This window comes from Schistocerca piceifrons, chromosome 5, assembly GCF_021461385.2.
Source record: "Schistocerca piceifrons isolate TAMUIC-IGC-003096 chromosome 5, iqSchPice1.1, whole genome shotgun sequence".
NCBI lineage: Eukaryota > Metazoa > Arthropoda > Insecta > Orthoptera > Acrididae > Schistocerca > Schistocerca piceifrons.
Genome location: NC_060142.1, coordinates 599,643,316 through 599,664,150, shown reverse-complemented (window position 1 = coordinate 599,664,150; position 20,835 = coordinate 599,643,316). Strand labels below are relative to the sequence as shown.

Genomic DNA, 20,835 nt, shown 5'->3' with positions numbered 1-20,835 from the left:
ATACCACTGTAACATTGCAGGCGATGTTGGCTTGACCAGCGTTCAAGGCGAATGCTCTTTACATCACCATACTTCTGTAGACCCTCCTTAAGATAGACATTATCCACCTCCGGTGGAAGGTTGTAAACACGAACATTGGTATACGTGATGGAAGCATTGGAAAGCAGCACGGTACTTACAGAATCATCCCGATGCCGAAAGAGAACTTGATGACCATATTTAGAAAGAATTTTATCAACCTGAAGTGGGTCCATAAACTTCACAAAGAAAACATACAGTTCGGTATCAAAATAAGCAGTGTGCACCTGATCCGAATGAACACCAAAGGTATCTACCAACCAATCATGAATCTCAAGAGAACTAGGTTGCACATGGCGGGTTGACTTGTCAAAAGCAAAACTAACTGTAGCCTGACGAGGAATAACCTGGGACGACATTTTCAAAATATGCGGTCGAAACCGCTACACAAAAAACACTGAAATAAGGACAGAAAGTAACACAAGGTACGAAACAACGACGGAGAAATACTCTCAGAAGTTGCAACACAACACGTAACAAAAACGATAGTCCACTATACGTAACGCTACGGCGGAGCGGAAGACTAGGCACGTCCACACTGCACGGCGTCTAAAGCGGAACTGCACTACTGAGCTAAGAAGGCGGCAGCTTAGCGTTTGTGAGCTATCCCCAAATTGGTACTGCATCATACTGAATCTTGCAGCCCTCGACCAGATATCGGATTTGGCACACAGCTGCTGCTGGGGGTGTCCACATTGCCGTTTTCCAAATCTCTTGAATGTTTCGCCCTTGCGATCGACGACGAGCGTCGGCCCACCAAAAGTTTGCGGTCTGCACAATCCTGACCTAGTGCACAGCTTGTGGGACAGCGTGGCTCGACTGCGAAATGCGCCTTTCGGCTCGTCTCTCTGGCTACAGTATGCTGTTGTCCACAGTGGCACTGGCGTTGCCCATGGGGCTTCATGTAAGGCGACTGCACGTCGCTCGGCCAACAGCGGCCTACTGCAGACCGACACTTAAGAGACACCAAATACAAATCGACATCGAGAGACAGGCCCTGTCATATGGCACTCGCGACGTATATGCTGAAATTGAATGTAAAGAATGCGTCTTTTGTAGTGGGCGTCCCTCTACTGCAGTGTCACACATGACGAATAAAAAGGAAAACAGTAGAACGTCTGTGTAGGGCCATGTTTTTACCTACAGTGTCACTTGGCTGAATGTGTATAAGGCTCTGTGGCATCACTCAAACGCAGCCAAATTGTCACACTAGCTGTGTATCTCTAACAAAGTTGACGTATGTCCTCACCTCGGTGCCGGTTAAAACGATTTCGCCCCCGGGTGGGCTCGAACCACCAACCTTTCGGTTAACAGCCGAACGCGCTAGCCGATTGCGCCACGGAGGCCTTGACTTTGGCTCCCTTGTGCTCTGTATATCAACGCAATTCGTATACCTTCTGCAGGAATCTCACAGAATGGTAGCATTTGCTTACGCCTCTTCACATGGATAACGTGCATGCACACTGTAGCGAGGCTCGTAAACGAATGACATCGCCAAGCATGACATTATACTACAAAATGCATACAAACCAATGTTCAACCTATGCATTCAGAAAACCTCTGAGGCCAGTAGAATACTTGTCATAGGTTGTAGAACATCCCTTTCATTCAGTGTACTGCCATGTGTTAGATGCTGCTCGAGATAGCTCCGCTCCTTGCAGGAAGGTTTAAAAAATGAATGCCTTCTGTGAGGTTCGAACTCACGACCCCTGGTTTACGAGACCAGTGCTCTACCACTGAGCTAAGAATGCGGCAGCTTAGCGTTTGTGAGCTATCCCCAAATTGGTACTTCATCATACTGAATCTTGCAGCCCTCGACCAGATATCGGATTTGGCACACAGCTGCTGCTGGGGGTGTCCACATTGCCGTTTTCCAAATCTCTTGAATGTTTCGCCCTTGCGATCGACGACGAGCGTCGGCCCACTAAAAGTTTGCGGTCTGCACAATCCTGACCTAGTGCACAGCTTGTGGGACAGCGTGGCTCGACTGCGAAATGCGCCTTTCGGCTCGTCTCTCTGGCTACAGTATGCTGTTGTCCACAGTGGCACTGGCGTTGCCCATGGGGCTTCATGTAAGGCGACTGCACGTCGCTCGGCCAACAGCGGCCTACTGCAGACCGACACTTAAGAGACACCAAATACAAATCGACATCGAGAGACAGGCCCTGTCATATGGCACTCGCGACGTATATGCTGAAATTGAATGTAAAGAATGCGTCTTTTGTAGTGGGCGTCCCTCTACTGCAGTGTCACACATGACGAATAAAAAGGAAAACAGTAGAACGTCTGTGTAGGGCCATGTTTTTACCTACAGTGTCACTTGGCTGAATGTGTATAAGGCTCTGTGGCATCACTCAAACGCAGCCAAATTGTCACACTAGCTGTGTATCTCTAACAAAGTTGACGTATGTCCTCACCTCGGTGCCGGTTAAAACGATTTCGCCCCCGGGTGGGCTCGAACCACCAACCTTTCGGTTAACAGCCGAACGCGCTAGCCGATTGCGCCACGGAGGCCTTGACTTTGGCTCCCTTGTGCTCTGTATATCAACGCAATTCGTATACCTTCTGCAGGAATCTCGCAGAATGGTAGCATTTGCTTACGCCTCTTCACATGGATAACGTGCATGCACACTGTAGCGAGGCTCGTAAACGAATGACATCGCCAAGCATGACATTATACTACAAAATGCATACAAACCAATGTTCAACCTATGCATTCAGAAAACCTCTGAGGCCAGTAGAATACTTGTCATAGGTTGTAGAACATTCCTTTCATTCAGTGTACTGCCATGTGTTAGATGCTGCTCGAGATAGCTCCGCTCCTTGCAGGAAGGTTTAAAAAATGAATGCCTTCTGTGAGGTTCGAACTCACGACCCCTGGTTTACGAGACCAGTGCTCTACCACTTTTTTTTTTTTTTTTTTTTTTTTACAGTACTGAAATTAAAATCCTAAAACATGACTATATAATGTAGACTGCTGACTGAAATAAAGATTAAAACACGAAAACTTCAGTCCTGGTGTAGGGAAGAAACATACATAAAGGCGGCAAATCCAAAAACAGTATAAAAGAAAATGGCTCACACAGGTGACCTTAGCCAACACCCTCTCTTTCAAATGTCAGGCTAAGCATATTGGCAAAATCATCTCGGAGGCCTGGCAATCGCAAGCGCTGCCAGTAAGCAGTAAGCATGTACTGCCGAAACGCTAGGTGTCCATCCTCTTCATGACAACTGTTGACAAAATGTACGAAATGGCCAATCAACCACATGACGGTATGGAGCTTCGTCCGCGGAAAAAAGGAAGAATCGGGCCGGACGATGATGTCAATAGTATAAGCGGCTTCAGCAGACCTAGTGACAAAAGCAAGTTGTTTCCTGAGCCAACGCCAATTAGCAAGGTGCCCACAGCAGGTGAATCGATGTTCAAGGGTATCCAAGAGACCACACCGAGTACAGGTGTCCGTGTCAGAAAGACCAATACGGTGCAGTCGTACATTGGTGGGAACCAAATTATTTATTACCCTATACCACGTGGACGCCACGGCCATAGAGTGGATCGGCAGACTAACGTTCTTCCAGACGTTCCTCCAGGACACAGATGGAGACGCCAGTTCTATTGGATTGGGACCGGCCAGCCCCTCCCAGCGGGCAATCAAGCCCTTGGTCGTTGGCACCGGTCGCCGCAAGAAGACGTCACCGAGGTAACTCACCGCAATGTAAAATTCCCGAATGTGTTTCAACTTAAAATTTAGGCGTCCGACATCGACAGGTGGAGCAAGGCTCGCCGGACGCACAACAGTAAAAAGCCTGGATGTAATTGAAGTCACTTCTTGCGTAACAATTAGAGTCGTTCGGCGGACGTACAAAGCAGACGCCTTGCGAGTAATGTCAGAGAGGCCCAAGCCTCCGGAGAGACGCGGTTTCGTCATTACCTCGTAACGTAACTTGAATAGATGGCCCTTCCATATAAATCTGCTAGACAATTGGCGCAACCTTTTCGCCACCATCATGGGAAGTGGGAACAGCTGAGCAACATAATAAGCTTTACATAGAACGTAGGTGTCTAAAATTCTGACTTTTTGCAAAATGGTGGCAGAGCGCTGCTCATGGACCATCAGAGCCCCCTGTATCTTCTCGGTGACAGATTTCCAATTGAGAGCCGCCATTTTTAGAGGACACCGATCAATGATAATCCCCAAGGACGTATGGCGATCGACAAAAGTGGCCCAAGGGACGTCAGCATCGCGAAATCCTCGAATATCAAGGAACTTACATTTACCCTGATTGAGACGCGCTCCAGAGACACGACAGTATGCATCAACCGCCCCTTTCAACAACGGGATATCATCACGTTGACGGAGGAGAACAACGACATCATCCGCATATGCCTTAACAGAGAGCTTCCCACCAGAGAGGGACATACCCTGAAGCTTGAGAGCAATAGTCCGAAGCAGCGGTTCCAGCGACAATACGAATAAAGACATAGAGAGCGGACTACCCTGAGGCACTCCGCGGCGGATAGCAATGGGCGGCGTCAGCTGCCCATTGACTGACACCCGAGCTGTTATTCCCCTATACAAATTGCCAAGAACACCACGTGATGAAGCGTTAAAACCTATTGTACCTAAAACACGATCTAAAAACACATGACTGACGTGATCAAAAGCCTTATAAAAATCAAGGAAGGCAAAGGCACAATGTACGTTTGTAACCGCCGCAACCGAGACAACATCCCGATATTCGGCTACTGGTGTCAGAATAGATCTATCATGAAAACAACATTGATGTGCACCAATCACACCCCGAAGAAGAAAAGACAACCGGCTATTGAGCGCTCTAGCAGCTGTCTTATAGTCAAAATTCAGCAATGTGAGCGGACGAAGATTGGCAGCAGATAAACGACCAGAGGACTTCGGGATTAAAACAATTTTCCCTACTTTAAAATCGGCAGGCACATCCATCCCCCTAACAATCTCATTTAAAATCTGCGTAAAAATGCCACCCAAAAGAGGCCAAAAACGGAGATAAAATTCTTTAGGCAGGCCGTCTGGACCCGGCGATTTACTGGACGGAGAGCGAGCAATAAAATCGAAAACATCATCTACCTGGAACTCCCGGAGAAATTCGCCGTTCGCGTCAGGCGCGATCGTCGCAGTTAGATCCCCAAAGACATCATCCGAAAGAGACTCACCAGAATCATCGGCAGAATATAGACTAGTGTAATACTGATGAAGAGCACGAACCATTTCCTCCTGTGCAATAAGCTGTCGCCCATCATCCACCGTAAGAGAAGAGATGAAGGAGCGACGACGACGAGTCTGATGCCGTAGCAGGTGGTACAAGGATGTCAGTTCACCTTCAACAAGAGAGTGAGGTTTCGACTTAACTCGCAGACCATCCATCTGTCGTCGTTTAAGGCTCAAGAGCTTGGCTTTAATACGACGAACATCATGGATCCGCAGTGGAGAGGTACCCGCCGCGTCATATAGTTCACGCAGGACAGAGTAGTAATATTCATACGTGTTCTTAAAATCACGCGTCCTAGCAGCACAGTAGACAATCAAAGTCTGACGAATCTTGGGCTTGGCAAACGCAGTCCACCAAACCAGCAAGGAGGGGTATCGCGGGACAGAGCGAAGACATCGCTCCCACACGCCACTTATAACATCATCCATAGCACTGTCGGCAAGGTGGGAAACATTTAACATCCACTGGGAACGATAAAGTTTTGCAGGTTGGCGACTAAGATTTACAGTTGCAGTAAAAGCACAATGGTCAGAAAAACTAGTAGGAATAACATCGACAGAAAGAATTTTATCACATAAAAAATCAGATAAATAGAATCTGTCGAGTCTACTGCATGAGGACGCGGTAAAAAACGTATATTTCACCAGGGTTGGATATTTGTGTTCCCAAACATCACGCAGATGCATCGTACGAACTAAGTCATGTAAATCACGGCAATAATTAAAATTGGGGGACTGGTCTGCAGGGCGTAAAACACAATTAAAATCGCCTCCGAGCAGGAGACTCCGAGGACTCTGGCGCAAAAGATAAATAAGCTCTTCTTTATAAAAGCGCGATCGAGCCACAGTGTGACCCGAACCAGAGGGGGCATACAAAACAACGAGGCGGAGATCAAAAAGACGACAACCAATCCCACGGCCAGAGTCAAGGAATTCAATGTCAGTAATAGGAATGCCCTCTCGAAAGAAAAGAGCAGTTCCTGTTGAATATTCCGGCGCGACATTAAAAACAGTTTGAAATCCAGGTAGAGAGAGATCAGAAAACAACACTTCCTGCAAAAACACTACGTCCGCACAGGCGTCGTAAATAAACTGCCGCAAAGAGGCAATGCGAACGTCGGACTCAATACGGTTAACATTTAAGGTAAGAAAGGTGTATGCTTGAACCATAGAGAGAAAAGCGAGAAAACAAATCACCTACACCGACGCACCAGCGTCACAGTCCATAGCAGGGGTGACAGAGGCATCCGAGGGAGGGGGACTGCTACCCCGTTCCGCGGATCCCTTACGTTTCGGTTTTTTACGAACAGCATTAACGTTCGGCTGAACGCGTAACTTGCGTCGGCTGACGGGCAAGGAAACTTCAGCCGCCGGTGACGTAGGAGGGTCAAGTTCTGTATCCGACACCACCCGCGCCGGTCCACATGCGGGATCCGGGGTCGCGGGGGAAACATCCGACAAAACGGAATGGTCAACACCTGCACTAGCTTCCGGCAAACATGGACTGCACGGAGGCGAAACGGGAGCAGGAAGGTCCGAGGCCGCAGAGTTGGAAGGAAGCGGAGCAGCTCCGCTGGCAGAGGTATGGGGCAGCGAAGCAGGAAGTTGTCGCGGCTCCACTTGTTGTGACATCGCAGTCGGTTCGGAAGACGGCGCCAACAGGCCCGACCGACGACCCGACTCGAGAGAAGCTGCGTCGGAGGCCGGAGGGGCGCCAGCAGCCGCCACCGGAACCGCTACCTCAGGAGGGCAGGGAGCAGCTACAGTACACAGTGGCTCGGAGGATGCCGGTCGCTCGGACTGGGGCATCTCAGGGAGATCCTCATCCGTACTATTTCCATCGTGTGGGCGACGCCTCTTATTATTCAAAAGTGGCACACCCACCTGAGGGACAGACGGAACAACATCAGATTTAGCACGCAAAGGAGGAAATTCTGTATCAGGGGTGCGCAAAACCTGTGGAGGGGCGCTACTACCACTGGACTGTGCTACACCAAGAGCAGAACCACCTGCAACGAGGTCAGCGACCGTTAACTTGCGACGCTGTTCGAGAGAATTTTTTAAAACAAAAACTCTCCGCGGACAGTCGGTACGCACGTGACCACTTTCATTGCACAAAAAACAGGTGCCCACCTGACCACTATATGTTACATGGACACGATATCCACCGATCTGCAGGTGAGATGGAATATTCTGCTTAACGTGCATTTCGACTGAACGAATACCACTGTAACATTGCAGGCGATGTTGGCTTGACCAGCGTTCAAGGCGAATGCTCTTTACATCACCATACTTCTGTAGACCCTCCTTAAGATAGACATTATCCACCTCCGGTGGAAGGTTGTAAACACGAACATTGGTATACGTGATGGAAGCATTGGAAAGCAGCACGGTACTTACAGAATCATCCCGATGCCGAAAGAGAACTTGATGACCATATTTAGAAAGAATTTTATCAACCTGAAGTGGGTCCATAAACTTCACAAAGAAAACATACAGTTCGGTATCAAAATAAGCAGTGTGCACCTGATCCGAATGAACACCAAAGGTATCTACCAACCAATCATGAATCTCAAGAGAACTAGGTTGCACATGGCGGGTTGACTTGTCAAAAGCAAAACTAACTGTAGCCTGACGAGGAATAACCTGGGACGACATTTTCAAAATACGCGGTCGAAACCGCTACACAAAAAACACTGAAATAAGGACAGAAAGTAACACAAGGTACGAAACAACGACGGAGAAATACTCTCAGAAGTTGCAACACAACACGTAACAAAAACGATAGTCCACTATACGTAACGCTACGGCGGAGCGGAAGACTAGGCACGTCCACACTGCACGGCGTCTAAAGCGGAACTGCACTACTGAGCTAAGAAGGCGGCAGCTTAGCGTTTGTGAGCTATCCCCAAATTGGTACTGCATCATACTGAATCTTGCAGCCCTCGACCAGATATCGGATTTGGCACACAGCTGCTGCTGGGGGTGTCCACATTGCCGTTTTCCAAATCTCTTGAATGTTTCGCCCTTGCGATCGACGACGAGCGTCGGCCCACTAAAAGTTTGCGGTCTGCACAATCCTGACCTAGTGCACAGCTTGTGGGACAGCGTGGCTCGACTGCGAAATGCGCCTTTCGGCTCGTCTCTCTGGCTACAGTATGCTGTTGTCCACAGTGGCACTGGCGTTGCCCATGGGGCTTCATGTAAGGCGACTGCACGTCGCTCGGCCAACAGCGGCCTACTACAGACCGACACTTAAGAGACACCAAATACAAATCGACATCGAGAGACAGGCGCTGTCATATGGCACTCGCGACGTATATGCTGAAATTGAATGTAAAGAATGCGTCTTTTGTAGTGGGCGTCCCTCTACTGCAGTGTCACACATGACGAATAAAAAGGAAAACAGTAGAACGTCTGTGTAGGGCCATGTTTTTACCTACAGTGTCACTTGGCTGAATGTGTATAAGGCTCTGTGGCATCACTCAAACGCAGCCAAATTGTCACACTAGCTGTGTATCTCTAACAAAGTTGACGTATGTCCTCACCTCGGTGCCGGTTAAAACGATTTCGCCCCCGGGTGGGCTCGAACCACCAACCTTTCGGTTAACAGCCGAACGCGCTAGCCGATTGCGCCACGGAGGCCTTGACTTTGGCTCCCTTGTGCTCTGTATATCAACGCAATTCGTATACCTTCTGCAGGAATCTCGCAGAATGGTAGCATTTGCTTACGCCTCTTCACATGGATAACGTGCATGCACACTGTAGCGAGGCTCGTAAACGAATGACATCGCCAAGCATGACATTATACTACAAAATGCATACAAACCAATGTTCAACCTATGCATTCAGAAAACCTCTGAGGCCAGTAGAATACTTGTCATAGGTTGTAGAACATTCCTTTCATTCAGTGTACTGCCATGTGTTAGATGCTGCTCGAGATAGCTCCGCTCCTTGCAGGAAGGTTTAAAAAATGAATGCCTTCTGTGAGGTTCGAACTCACGACCCCTGGTTTACGAGACCAGTGCTCTACCACTTTTTTTTTTTTTTTTTTTTTTTTTTTTTTTTTAACCAGAGTGCTAACCATTACACCATTTTTTTTTTTTTTTTTTTTTTTACAGCATCCTTTTAAGTCCGAAGGGAACACACACAGACACACACACACACACACACACACACACACACGCACACACACACAGACACACACACACACACACTTAAATAAAAAGAAGATATAATTGGTTTCTAATGCAAACAGCAAAGGGTGGATTTGTACCTCAATTTTGATATACTGGGAGTGCATAATAAATTCATATTTTTTTTCATTGTGTAAAGTTAGAGGTGACAGTGAGATTCAGGCCTGCGGAAGCAAAGTGGGCAGGGGTCGAAGCCCGAGGCCTGGCCACGATGACTCCACCGTCCTGATTCCGAAAGGCACCTGTACAAGGGCGTAGTATTATCCCCTACTGTCTCGGTTCGTGGTCGCTCGTTTGTTTTTCTTGAGCGCCCTAAAGGTCCACGAAAACTTCAGTCCTGGATGTAGAGAAGAAACATACACCAAGGCGGTAAATCCCGAAACAGTATAAAAGAAAATGGCTCACACAGGTGTCCTTAGCCAACACCCTCTCTTTCAAATGTCAGGCTAAGCATATTTGCAAAATCATCACGGAGGCCTGGCAATCGCAAGCGCTGCCAGTAAGCAGTAAGCATGTACTGCCGAAACGCTAGGTGTCCATCGTCTTCATGACAACTGATGACAAAATGTACGAAATGTCCAATCAACCACATGACTGTATGGAGCTTCGTCCGCGGAAAAAAGGAGGAATCGGGCCGGACGATGATGTCATTAGTATAAGCGGCTTCAGCAGACCTAGTGACAAAAGCAAGTTGTTTCCTGAGCCAACGCCAATTGGCAAGGTGCCCACAGCAGGTGAATCGATGTTCAAGGGTATCCAGGAGACCACACCGAGTACAGGTGTCCGTGTCAGAAAGACCAATACGGTGCAGTCGTACATTGGTGGGAACCAAATTATTTATTACCCTATACCACGTGGACGCCACGGCCATAGAGTGGATCGGCAGACTAACATTCTTCCAGACGTTCCTCCAGGACACAGATGGAGACGCCAGTTCTATTGGATTGGGACCGGCCAGCCCCTCCCAGCGGGCAATCAAGCCCTTGGTCGTTGGCACCGGTCGCCGCAAGAAGACGTCACCGAGGTAACTCACCGCAATGTAAAACTCCCGAATGTGTTTCAGCTTAATATTTAGGCGTCCGACATCGACAGGTGGAGCAAGGCTCGCCGGACGCACAACAGTAAAAAGCCTGGATGTAATTGAAGTCTCTTCTTGCGTAACAATTAGAGTCGTTCGGCGGACGTACAAAGCAGACGCCTTGCGAGTAATGTCAGAGAGGCCCAAGCCTCCGGAGATACGCGGTTTCGTCATAACCTCGTAACGTAACTTGAATAGATGGCCCTTCCATATAAACCTGCTAGACAATTGGCGCAACCTTTTCGCCACCATCATGGGAAGTGGGAACAGCTGAGCAACATAATAAGCTTTACATAGAACGTAGGTGTCTAAAATTCTGACTTTTTGCAAAATGGTAGCAGAGCGCTGCTCATGGACCATCAGAGCCCCCTGTATCTTCTCGGTGACAGATTTCCAATTGAGAGCCGCCATTTTTAGAGGACACCGATCAATGATAATCCCCAAGGACGTATGGCGATCGACAAAAGTGGCCCAAGGGACATCAGCATCGCGAAATCCTCGAATATCAAGGAACTTACATTTACCCTGATTGAGACGCGCTCCAGAAACACGACAGTATGCATCAACTGCCCCTTTCAACAACGGGATATCATCACGTTGACGGAGGAGAACAACGACATCATCCGCATATGCCTTAACCGAGAGCTTCCCACCAGAGAGGGACATACCCTGAAGCTTGAGAGCAATAGTCCGAAGCAGCGGTTCCAGGGACAATACGAATAAAGACATAGAGAGCGGACTACCCTGAGGCACTCCGCGGCGGATAGCAATGGGCGGCGTCAGCTGCCCATTGACTGACACCCGAGCTGTTATTCCCCTATACAAATTGCCAAGAACACCACGTGATGAAGCGTTAAAACCTATTGTACCTAAAACATGATCTAAAAACACATGACTGACGTGATCAAAAGCCTTGTAAAAATCAAGGAAGGCAAAGGCACAATGTACGTTTGTAACCGCCGCAACCGAGACAACATCCCGATATTCGGCTACTGGTGTCAGAATAGATCTATCATGAAAACAACATTGATGTGCACCAATCACACCCCGAAGCAGAGAAGACAACCGGCTATTGAGCGCTCTAGCAGCTGTCTTGTAGTCAAAGTTCAGCAATGTGAGCGGACGAAGATTGGCAGCAGATAAACGACCAGAGGACTTCGGAATTAAAACAATTTTCCCTACTTTAAAATCGGCAGGCACATCCACCCCCCTGACAATCTCATTTAAAATCTGCGTAAAAATGCCACCCAAAAGAGGCCAAAAACGGAGATAAAATTCTTTAGGCAGGCCGTCTGGACCCGGCGATTTACTGGACGGAGAGCGAGCAATAAAATCGAAAACATCATCTACCTGGAACTCCCGGAGAAATTCGCCGTTCGCGTCAGGCGCGATCGTCGCAGTTAGATCCCCAAGGACATCATCCGAAAGAGACTCACCAGAATCATCGGCAGAATATAGACTAGTATAATACTGATGAAGAGCACGAACCATTTCCTCCTGTGCAATAAGCTGTCGTCCATCATCCACCGTAAGAGAAGAGATGAAGGAGCGACGACGACGAGTCTGATGCCGTAGCAGGTGGTACAAGGATGTCAGCTCACCTTCAACAAGAGAGTGAGGTTTCGACTTAACTCGCAGACCATCCATCTGTCGTCGTTTAAGGCTCAAGAGCTTGGCTTTAATACGACGAACATCATGGATCCGCAGAGGAGAGGTACCCGCCGCGTCATATAGTTCACGCAGGACAGAGTAGTAATATTCATACGTGTTCTTAAAATCACGCGCCCTTGCAGCACAGTAAAAAATCAAAGTCTGACGAATCTTGGGCTTGGCAAACGCAGTCCACCAAACCAGCAAGGAGGGGTATCGCGGGACAGAGCGAAGACATCGCTCCCACACGCCACTTATAACATCATCCATAGCACTGTCGGCAAGGTGGGAAACATTTAACATCCACTGGGAACGATAAAGTTTTGCAGGTTGGTGACTAAGATTTACAGTTGCAGTAAAAGCACAATGGTCAGAAAAACTAGTAGGAATAACATCGACAGAAAGAATTTTATCACATAAAAAATCAGATAAATAGAATCTGTCGAGTCTACTGCATGAGGACCCGGTAAAAAACGTATATTTCACCAGGGTTGGATATTTGTGTTCCCAAACATCACGCAGATGCATCGTACGAACTAAGTCATGTAAATCACGGCAATAATTAAAATTGGGGGACTGGTCTGCAGGGCGTAAAACACAATTAAAATCGCCTCCGAGCAGGAGACTCCGATTACTCTGGCGCAAAAGATAAATAAGCTCTTCTTTATAAAAGCGCGATCGAGCCACAGTGTGACCCGAACCAGAGGGGGCATACAAAACAACGAGGCGGAGATCAAAAAGACGACAACCAATCCCACGGCCAGAGTCAAGGAATTCAATGTCAGTAATAGGAATGCCCTCTCGAAAGAAAAGAGCAGTTCCTGTTGAATATTCCGGCGCGACATTAAAAACAGTTTGAAATCCAGGTAGAGAGAGATCAGAAAACAACACTTCCTGCAAAAACACTACGTCCGCACAGGCGTCGTAAAGAAACTGCCGCAAAGAGGCAATGCGAACGTCGGACTCAATACGGTTAACATTTAAGGTAAGAAAGGTGTATGCTTGAACCATAGAGAGAAAAGCGAGAAAACAAATCACCTACACCGACGCACCAGCGTCACAGTCCATAGCAGGGGTGACAGAGGCATCCGAGGAAGGGGGACTGCTACCCCGTTCCGCGGATCCCTTACGTTTCGGTTTTTTACGAACAGCATTAACGTTCGGCTGAACGCGTAACTTGCGTCGGCTGACGGGCAAGGAAACTTCAGCCGCCGGTGACGTAGGAGGGTCAAGTTCTGTATCCGACACCACCCGCGCCGGTCCACATGCGGGATCCGGGGTCGCGGGGGAAACATCCGACAAAACGGAATGGTCAACACCTGCACTAGCTTCCGGCAAACATGGACTGCACGGAGGCGAAACGTGAGCAGGAAGGTCCGAGGCCGCAGAGTTGGAAGGAAGCGGAGCAGCTCCGCTGGCAGAGGTATGGGGCAGCGAAGCAGGAAGTTGTCGCGGCTCCACTTGTTGTGACATCGAAGTCGGTTCGGAAGACGGCGCCAACAGGCCCGACCGACGACCCGACTCGAGAGAAGCTGCGTCGGAGGCCGGAGGGGCGCCAGCAGCCGCCACCGGAACCGCTACCTCAGGAGGGCAGGGAGCAGCTACAGTACACAGTGGCTCGGAGGATGCCGGTCGCTCGGACTGGGGCATCTCAGGGAGATCCTCATCCGTACTATTTCCATCGTGTGGGCGACGCCTCTTATTATTCAAAAGTGGCACACCCACCTGAGGGACAGACGGAACAACATCAGATTTAGCACGCAAAGGAGGAAATTCTGTATCAGGGGTGCGCAAAACCTGTGGAGGGGCGCTACTACCACTGGACTGTGCTACACCAAGAGCAGAACCACCTGCAACGAGGTCAGCGACCGTTAACTTGCGACGCTGTTCGAGAGAATTTTTTAAAACAAAAACTCTCCGCGGACAGTCGGTACGCACGTGACCACTTTCATTGCACAAAAAACAGGTGCCCACCTGACCACTATATGTTACATGGACACGATATCCACCGATCTGCAGGTGAGATGGAATATTCTGCTTAACGTGCATTTCGACTGAACGAATACCACTGTAACATTGCAGGCGATGTTGGCTTGACCAGCGTTCAAGGCGAATGCTCTTTACATCACCATACTTCTGTAGACCCTCCTTAAGATAGACATTATCCACCTCCGGTGGAAGGTTGTAAACACGAACATTGGTATACGTGATGGAAGCATTGGAAAGCAGCACGGTACTTACAGAATCATCCCGATGCCGAAAGAGAACTTGATGACCATATTTAGAAAGAATTTTATCAACCTGAAGTGGGTCCATAAACTTAACAAAGAAAACATACAGTTCGGTATCAAAATAAGCAGTGTGCACCTGATCCGAATGAACACCAAAGGTATCTACCAACCAATCATGAATCTCAAGAGAACTAGGTTGCACATGGCGGGTTGACTTGTCAAAAGCAAAACTAACTGTAGCCTGACGAGGAATAACCTGGGACGACATTTTCAAAATATGCGGTCGAAACCGCTACACAAAAAACACTGAAATAAGGACAGAAAGTAACACAAGGTACGAAACAACGACGGAGAAATACTCTCAGAAGTTGCAACACAACACGTAACAAAAACGATAGTCCACTATACGTAACGCTACGGCGGAGCGGAAGACTAGGCACGTCCACACTGCACGGCGTCTAAAGCGGAACTGATCACTGAGCTAAGAAGGCGGCAGCTTAGCGTTTGTGAGCTATCCCCAAATTGGTACTTCATCATACTGAATCTTGCAGCCCTCGACCAGATATCGGATTTGGCACACAGCTGCTGCTGGGGGTGTCCACATTGCCGTTTTCCAAATCTCTTGAATGTTTCGCCCTTGCGATCGACGACGAGCGTCGGCCCACCAAAAGTTTGCGGTCTGCACAATCCTGACCTAGTGCACAGCTTGTGGGACAGCGTGGCTCGACTGCGAAATGCGCCTTTCGGCTCGTCTCTCTGGCTACAGTATGCTGTTGTCCACAGTGGCACTGGCGTTGCCCATGGGGCTTCATGTAAGGCGACTGCACGTCGCTCGGCCAACAGCGGCCTACTGCAGACCGACACTTAAGAGACACCAAATACAAATCGACATCGAGAGACAGGCCCTGTCATATGGCACTCGCGACGTATATGCTGAAATTGAATGTAAAGAATGCGTCTTTTGTAGTGGGCGTCCCTCTACTGCAGTGTCACACATGACGAATAAAAAGGAAAACAGTAGAACGTCTGTGTAGGGCCATGTTTTTACCTACAGTGTCACTTGGCTGAATGTGTATAAGGCTCTGTGGCATCACTCAAACGCAGCCAAATTGTCACACTAGCTGTGTATCTCTAACAAAGTTGACGTATGTCCTCACCTCGGTGCCGGTTAAAACGATTTCGCCCCCGGGTGGGCTCGAACCACCAACCTTTCGGTTAACAGCCGAACGCGCTAGCCGATTGCGCCACGGAGGCCTTGACTTTGGCTTCCTTGTGCTCTGTATATCAACGCAATTCGTATACCTTCTGCAGGAATCTCGCAGAATGGTAGCATTTGCTTACGCCTCTTCACATGGATAACGTGCATGCACACTGTAGCGAGGCTCGTAAACGAATGACATCGCCAAGCATGACATTATACTACAAAATGCATACAAACCAATGTTCAACCTATGCATTCAGAAAACCTCTGAGGCCAGTAGAATACTTGTCATAGGTTGTAGAACATCCCTTTCATTCAGTGTACTGCCATGTGTTAGATGCTGCTCGAGATAGCTCCGCTCCTTGCAGGAAGGTTTAAAAAAATGAATGCCTTCTGTGAGGTTCGAACTCACGACCCCTGGTTTACGAGACCAGTGCTCTACCACTGAGCTAAGAATGCGGCAGCTTAGCGTTTGTGAGCTATCCCCAAATTGGTACTTCATCATACTGAATCTTGCAGCCCTCGACCAGATATCGGATTTGGCACACAGCTGCTGCTGGGGGTGTCCACATTGCCGTTTTCCAAATCTCTTGAATGTTTCGCCCTTGCGATCGACGACGAGCGTCGGCCCACTAAAAGTTTGCGGTCTGCACAATCCTGACCTAGTGCACAGCTTGTGGGACAGCGTGGCTCGACTGCGAAATGCGCCTTTCGGCTCGTCTCTCTGGCTACAGTATGCTGTTGTCCACAGTGGCACTGGCGTTGCCCATGGGGCTTCATGTAAGGCGACTGCACGTCGCTCGGCCAACAGCGGCCTACTGCAGACCGACACTTAAGAGACACCAAATACAAATCGACATCGAGAGACAGGCCCTGTCATATGGCACTCGCGACGTATATGCTGAAATTGAATGTAAAGAATGCGTCTTTTGTAGTGGGCGTCCCTCTACTGCAGTGTCACACATGACGAATAAAAAGGAAAACAGTAGAACGTCTGTGTAGGGCCATGTTTTTACCTACAGTGTCACTTGGCTGAATGTGTATAAGGCTCTGTGGCATCACTCAAACGCAGCCAAATTGTCACACTAGCTGTGTATCTCTAACAAAGTTGACGTATGTCCTCACCTCGGTGCCGGTTAAAACGATTTCGCCCCCGGGTGGGCTCGAACCACCAACCTTTCGGTTAACAGCCGAACGCGCTAGCCGATTGCGCCACGGAGGCCTTGACTTTGGCTCCCTTGTGCTCTGTATATCAACGCAATTCGTATACCTTCTGCAGGAATCTCGCAGAATGGTAGCATTTGCTTACGCCTCTTCACATGGATAACGTGCATGCACACTGTAGCGAGGCTCGTAAACGAATGACATCGCCAAGCATGACATTATACTACAAAATGCATACAAACCAATGTTCAACCTATGCATTCAGAAAACCTCTGAGGCCAGTAGAATACTTGTCATAGGTTGTAGAACATTCCTTTCATTCAGTGTACTGCCATGTGTTAGATGCTGCTCGAGATAGCTCCGCTCCTTGCAGGAAGGTTTAAAAAATGAATGCCTTCTGTGAGGTTCGAACTCACGACCCCTGGTTTACGAGACCAGTGCTCTACCACTGAGCTAAGAAGGCGGCAGCTTAGCGTTTGTGAGCTATCCCCAAATTGGTACTTCATCATACTGAATCTTGCAGCCCTCGACCAGATATCGGATTTGGCACACAGCTGCTGCTGGGGGTGTCCACATTGCCGTTTTCCAAATCTCTTGAATGTTTCGCCCTTGCGATCGACGACGAGCGTCGGCCCACCAAAAGTTTGCGGTCTGCACAATCCTGACCTAGTGCACAGCTTGTGGGACAGCGTGGCTCGACTGCGAAATGCGCCTTTCGGCTCGTCTCTCTGGCTACAGTATGCTGTTGTCCACAGTGGCACTGGCGTTGCCCATGGGGCTTCATGTAAGGCGACTGCACGTCGCTCGGCCAACAGCGGCCTACTGCAGACCGACACTTAAGAGACACCAAATACAAATCGACATCGAGAGACAGGCCCTGTCATATGGCACTCGCGACGTATATGCTGAAATTGAATGTAAAGAATGCGTCTTTTGTAGTGGGCGTCCCTCTACTGCAGTGTCACACATGACGAATAAAAAGGAAAACAGTAGAACGTCTGTGTAGGGCCATGTTTTTACCTACAGTGTCACTTGGCTGAATGTGTATAAGGCTCTGTGGCATCACTCAAACGCAGCCAAATTGTCACACTAGCTGTGTATCTCTAACAAAGTTGACGTATGTCCTCACCTCGGTGCCGGTTAAAACGATTTCGCCCCCGGGTGGGCTCGAACCACCAACCTTTCGGTTAACAGCCGAACGCGCTAGCCGATTGCGCCACGGAGGCCTTGACTTTGGCTCCCTTGTGCTCTGTATATCAACGCAATTCGTATACCTTCTGCAGGAATCTCGCAGAATGGTAGCATTTGCTTACGCCTCTTCACATGGATAACGTGCATGCACACTGTAGCGAGGCTCGTAAACGAATGACATCGCCAAGCATGACATTATACTACAAAATGCATACAAACCAATGTTCAACCTATGCATTCAGAAAACCTCTGAGGCCAGTAGAATACTTGTCATAGGTTGTAGAACATTCCTTTCATTCAGTGTACTGCCATGTGTTAGATGCTGCTCGAGATAGCTCCGCTCCTTGCAGGAAGGTTTAAAAAATGAATGCCTTCTGTGAGGTTCGAACTCACGACCCCTGGTTTACGAGACCAGTGCTCTACCACTGAGCTAAGAAGGCGGCAGCTTAGCGTTTGTGAGCTATCCCCAAATTGGTACTTCATCATACTGAATCTTGCAGCCCTCGACCAGATATCGGATTTGGCACACAGCTGCTGCTGGGGGTGTCCACATTGCCGTTTTCCAAATCTCTTGAATGTTTCGCCCTTGCGATCGACGACGAGCGTCGGCCCACCAAAAGTTTGCGGTCTGCACAATCCTGACCTAGTGCACAGCTTGTGGGACAGCGTGGCTCGACTGCGAAATGCGCCTTTCGGCTCGTCTCTCTGGCTACAGTATGCTGTTGTCCACAGTGGCACTGGCGTTGCCCATGGGGCTTCATGTAAGGCGACTGCACGTCGCTCGGCCAACAGCGGCCTACTGCAGACCGACACTTAAGAGACACCAAATACAAATCGACATCGAGAGACAGGCCCTGTCATATGGCACTCGCGACGTATATGCTGAAATTGAATGTAAAGAATGCGTCTTTTGTAGTGGGCGTCCCTCTACTGCAGTGTCACACATGACGAATAAAAAGGAAAACAGTAGAACGTCTGTGTAGGGCCATGTTTTTACCTACAGTGTCACTTGGCTGAATGTGTATAAGGCTCTGTGGCATCACTCAAACGCAGCCAAATTGTCACACTAGCTGTGTATCTCTAACAAAGTTGACGTATGTCCTCACCTCGGTGCCGGTTAAAACGATTTCGCCCCCGGGTGGGCTCGAACCACCAACCTTTCGGTTAACAGCCGAACGCGCTAGCCGATTGCGCCACGGAGGCCTTGACTTTGGCTCCCTTGTGCTCTGTATATCAACGCAATTCGTATACCTTCTGCAGGAATCTCGCAGAATGGTAGCATTTGCTTACGCCTCTTCACATGGATAACGTGCATGCACACTGTAGCGAGGCTCGTAAACGAATGACATCGCCAAGCATGACATTATACTACAAAATGCATACAAACCAATGTTCAACCTATGCATTCAGAAAACCTCTGAGGCCAGTAGAATACTTGTCATAGGTTGTAGAACATCCCTTTCATTCAGTGTACTGCCATGTGTTAGATGCTGCTCGAGATAGCTCCGCTCCTTGCAGGAAGGTTTAAAAAATGAATGCCTTCTGTGAGGTTCGAACTCACGACCCCTGGTTTACGAGACCAGTGCTCTACCACTGAGCTAAGAAGGCGGCAGCTTAGCGTTTGTGAGCTATCCCCAAATTGGTACTTCATCATACTGAATCTTGCAGCCCTCGACCAGATATCGGATTTGGCACACAGCTGCTGCTGGGGGTGTCCACATTGCCGTTTTCCAAATCTCTTGAATGTTTCGCCCTTGCGATCGACGACGAGCGTCGGCCCACCAAAAGTTTGCGGTCTGCACAATCCTGACCTAGTGCACAGCTTGTGGGACAGCGTGGCTCGACTGCGAAATGCGCCTTTCGGCTCGTCTCTCTGGCTACAGTATGCTGTTGTCCACAGTGGCACTGGCGTTGCCCATGGGGCTTCATGTAAGGCGACTGCACGTCGCTCGGCCAACAGCGGCCTACTGCAGACCGACACTTAAGAGACACCAAATACAAATCGACATCGAGAGACAGGCCCTGTCATATGGCACTCGCGACGTATATGCTGAAATTGAATGTAAAGAATGCGTCTTTTGTAGTGGGCGTCCCTCTACTGCAGTGTCACACATGACGAATAAAAAGGAAAACAGTAGAACGTCTGTGTAGGGCCATGTTTTTACCTACAGTGTCACTTGGCTGAATGTGTATAAGGCTCTGTGGCATCACTCAAACGCAGCCAAATTGTCACACTAGCTGTGTATCTCTAACAAAGTTGACGTATGTCCTCACCTCGGTGCCGGTTAAAACGATTTCGCCCCCGGGTGGGCTCGAACCACCAACCTTTCGGTTAACAGCCGAACGCGCTAGCCGATTGCGCCACGGAGGCCTTGACTTTGGCTCCCTTGTGCTCTGTATATCAACGCAATTCGTATACCTTCTGCAGGAATCTCGCAGAATGGTAGCATTTGCTTACGCCTCTTCACATGGATAACGTGCATGCACACTGTAGCGAGGCTCGTAAACGAATGACATCGCCAAGCATGACATTATACTACAAAATGCATACAAACCAATGTTCAACCTATGCATTCAGAAAACCTCTGAGGCCAGTAGAATACTTGTCATAGGTTGTAGAACATTCCTTTCATTCAGTGTACTGCCATGTGTTAGATGCTGCTCGAGATAGCTCCGCTCCTTGCAGGAAGGTTTAAAAAATGAATGCCTTCTGTGAGGTTCGAACTCACGACCCCTGGTTTACGAGACCAGTGCTCTACCACTGAGCTAAGAAGGCGGCAGCTTAGCGTTTGTGAGCTAT

The 20,835-nt window shown here is 48.8% G+C and overlaps 14 non-coding genes across 14 annotated transcripts; all 14 read right to left on the bottom strand.

Moving 5' to 3' along the window:
• Positions 1–1,350: 1,350 nt before the first annotated feature.
• Trnan-guu lies at positions 1,351–1,424 on the bottom strand. Its single transcript has one exon. It is a non-coding gene; the product is annotated as a tRNA-Asn (tRNA).
• Positions 1,425–1,757: 333 nt separating this feature from the next.
• On the bottom strand, positions 1,758–1,829 carry Trnat-cgu. Its single transcript has one exon. It is a non-coding gene; the product is annotated as a tRNA-Thr (tRNA).
• Positions 1,830–2,518: 689 nt separating this feature from the next.
• Positions 2,519–2,592, bottom strand: Trnan-guu. Its single transcript has one exon. It is a non-coding gene; the product is annotated as a tRNA-Asn (tRNA).
• Positions 2,593–8,895: 6,303 nt separating this feature from the next.
• On the bottom strand, positions 8,896–8,969 carry Trnan-guu. The gene has a single exon. It is a non-coding gene; the product is annotated as a tRNA-Asn (tRNA).
• A 6,690-nt stretch (positions 8,970–15,659) lies between these two features.
• On the bottom strand, positions 15,660–15,733 carry Trnan-guu. The gene has a single exon. It is a non-coding gene; the product is annotated as a tRNA-Asn (tRNA).
• Positions 15,734–16,067: 334 nt separating this feature from the next.
• Positions 16,068–16,139, bottom strand: Trnat-cgu. The gene has a single exon. It is a non-coding gene; the product is annotated as a tRNA-Thr (tRNA).
• A 689-nt stretch (positions 16,140–16,828) lies between these two features.
• Trnan-guu lies at positions 16,829–16,902 on the bottom strand. The gene has a single exon. It is a non-coding gene; the product is annotated as a tRNA-Asn (tRNA).
• Positions 16,903–17,235: 333 nt separating this feature from the next.
• Trnat-cgu lies at positions 17,236–17,307 on the bottom strand. The gene has a single exon. It is a non-coding gene; the product is annotated as a tRNA-Thr (tRNA).
• Positions 17,308–17,996: 689 nt separating this feature from the next.
• Positions 17,997–18,070, bottom strand: Trnan-guu. Its single transcript has one exon. It is a non-coding gene; the product is annotated as a tRNA-Asn (tRNA).
• Positions 18,071–18,403: 333 nt separating this feature from the next.
• On the bottom strand, positions 18,404–18,475 carry Trnat-cgu. The gene has a single exon. It is a non-coding gene; the product is annotated as a tRNA-Thr (tRNA).
• Positions 18,476–19,164: 689 nt separating this feature from the next.
• Trnan-guu lies at positions 19,165–19,238 on the bottom strand. The gene has a single exon. It is a non-coding gene; the product is annotated as a tRNA-Asn (tRNA).
• Positions 19,239–19,571: 333 nt separating this feature from the next.
• Trnat-cgu lies at positions 19,572–19,643 on the bottom strand. Its single transcript has one exon. It is a non-coding gene; the product is annotated as a tRNA-Thr (tRNA).
• A 689-nt stretch (positions 19,644–20,332) lies between these two features.
• Trnan-guu lies at positions 20,333–20,406 on the bottom strand. Its single transcript has one exon. It is a non-coding gene; the product is annotated as a tRNA-Asn (tRNA).
• Positions 20,407–20,739: 333 nt separating this feature from the next.
• Positions 20,740–20,811, bottom strand: Trnat-cgu. The gene has a single exon. It is a non-coding gene; the product is annotated as a tRNA-Thr (tRNA).
• Between the last annotated feature and the right edge of the window lie 24 nt (positions 20,812–20,835).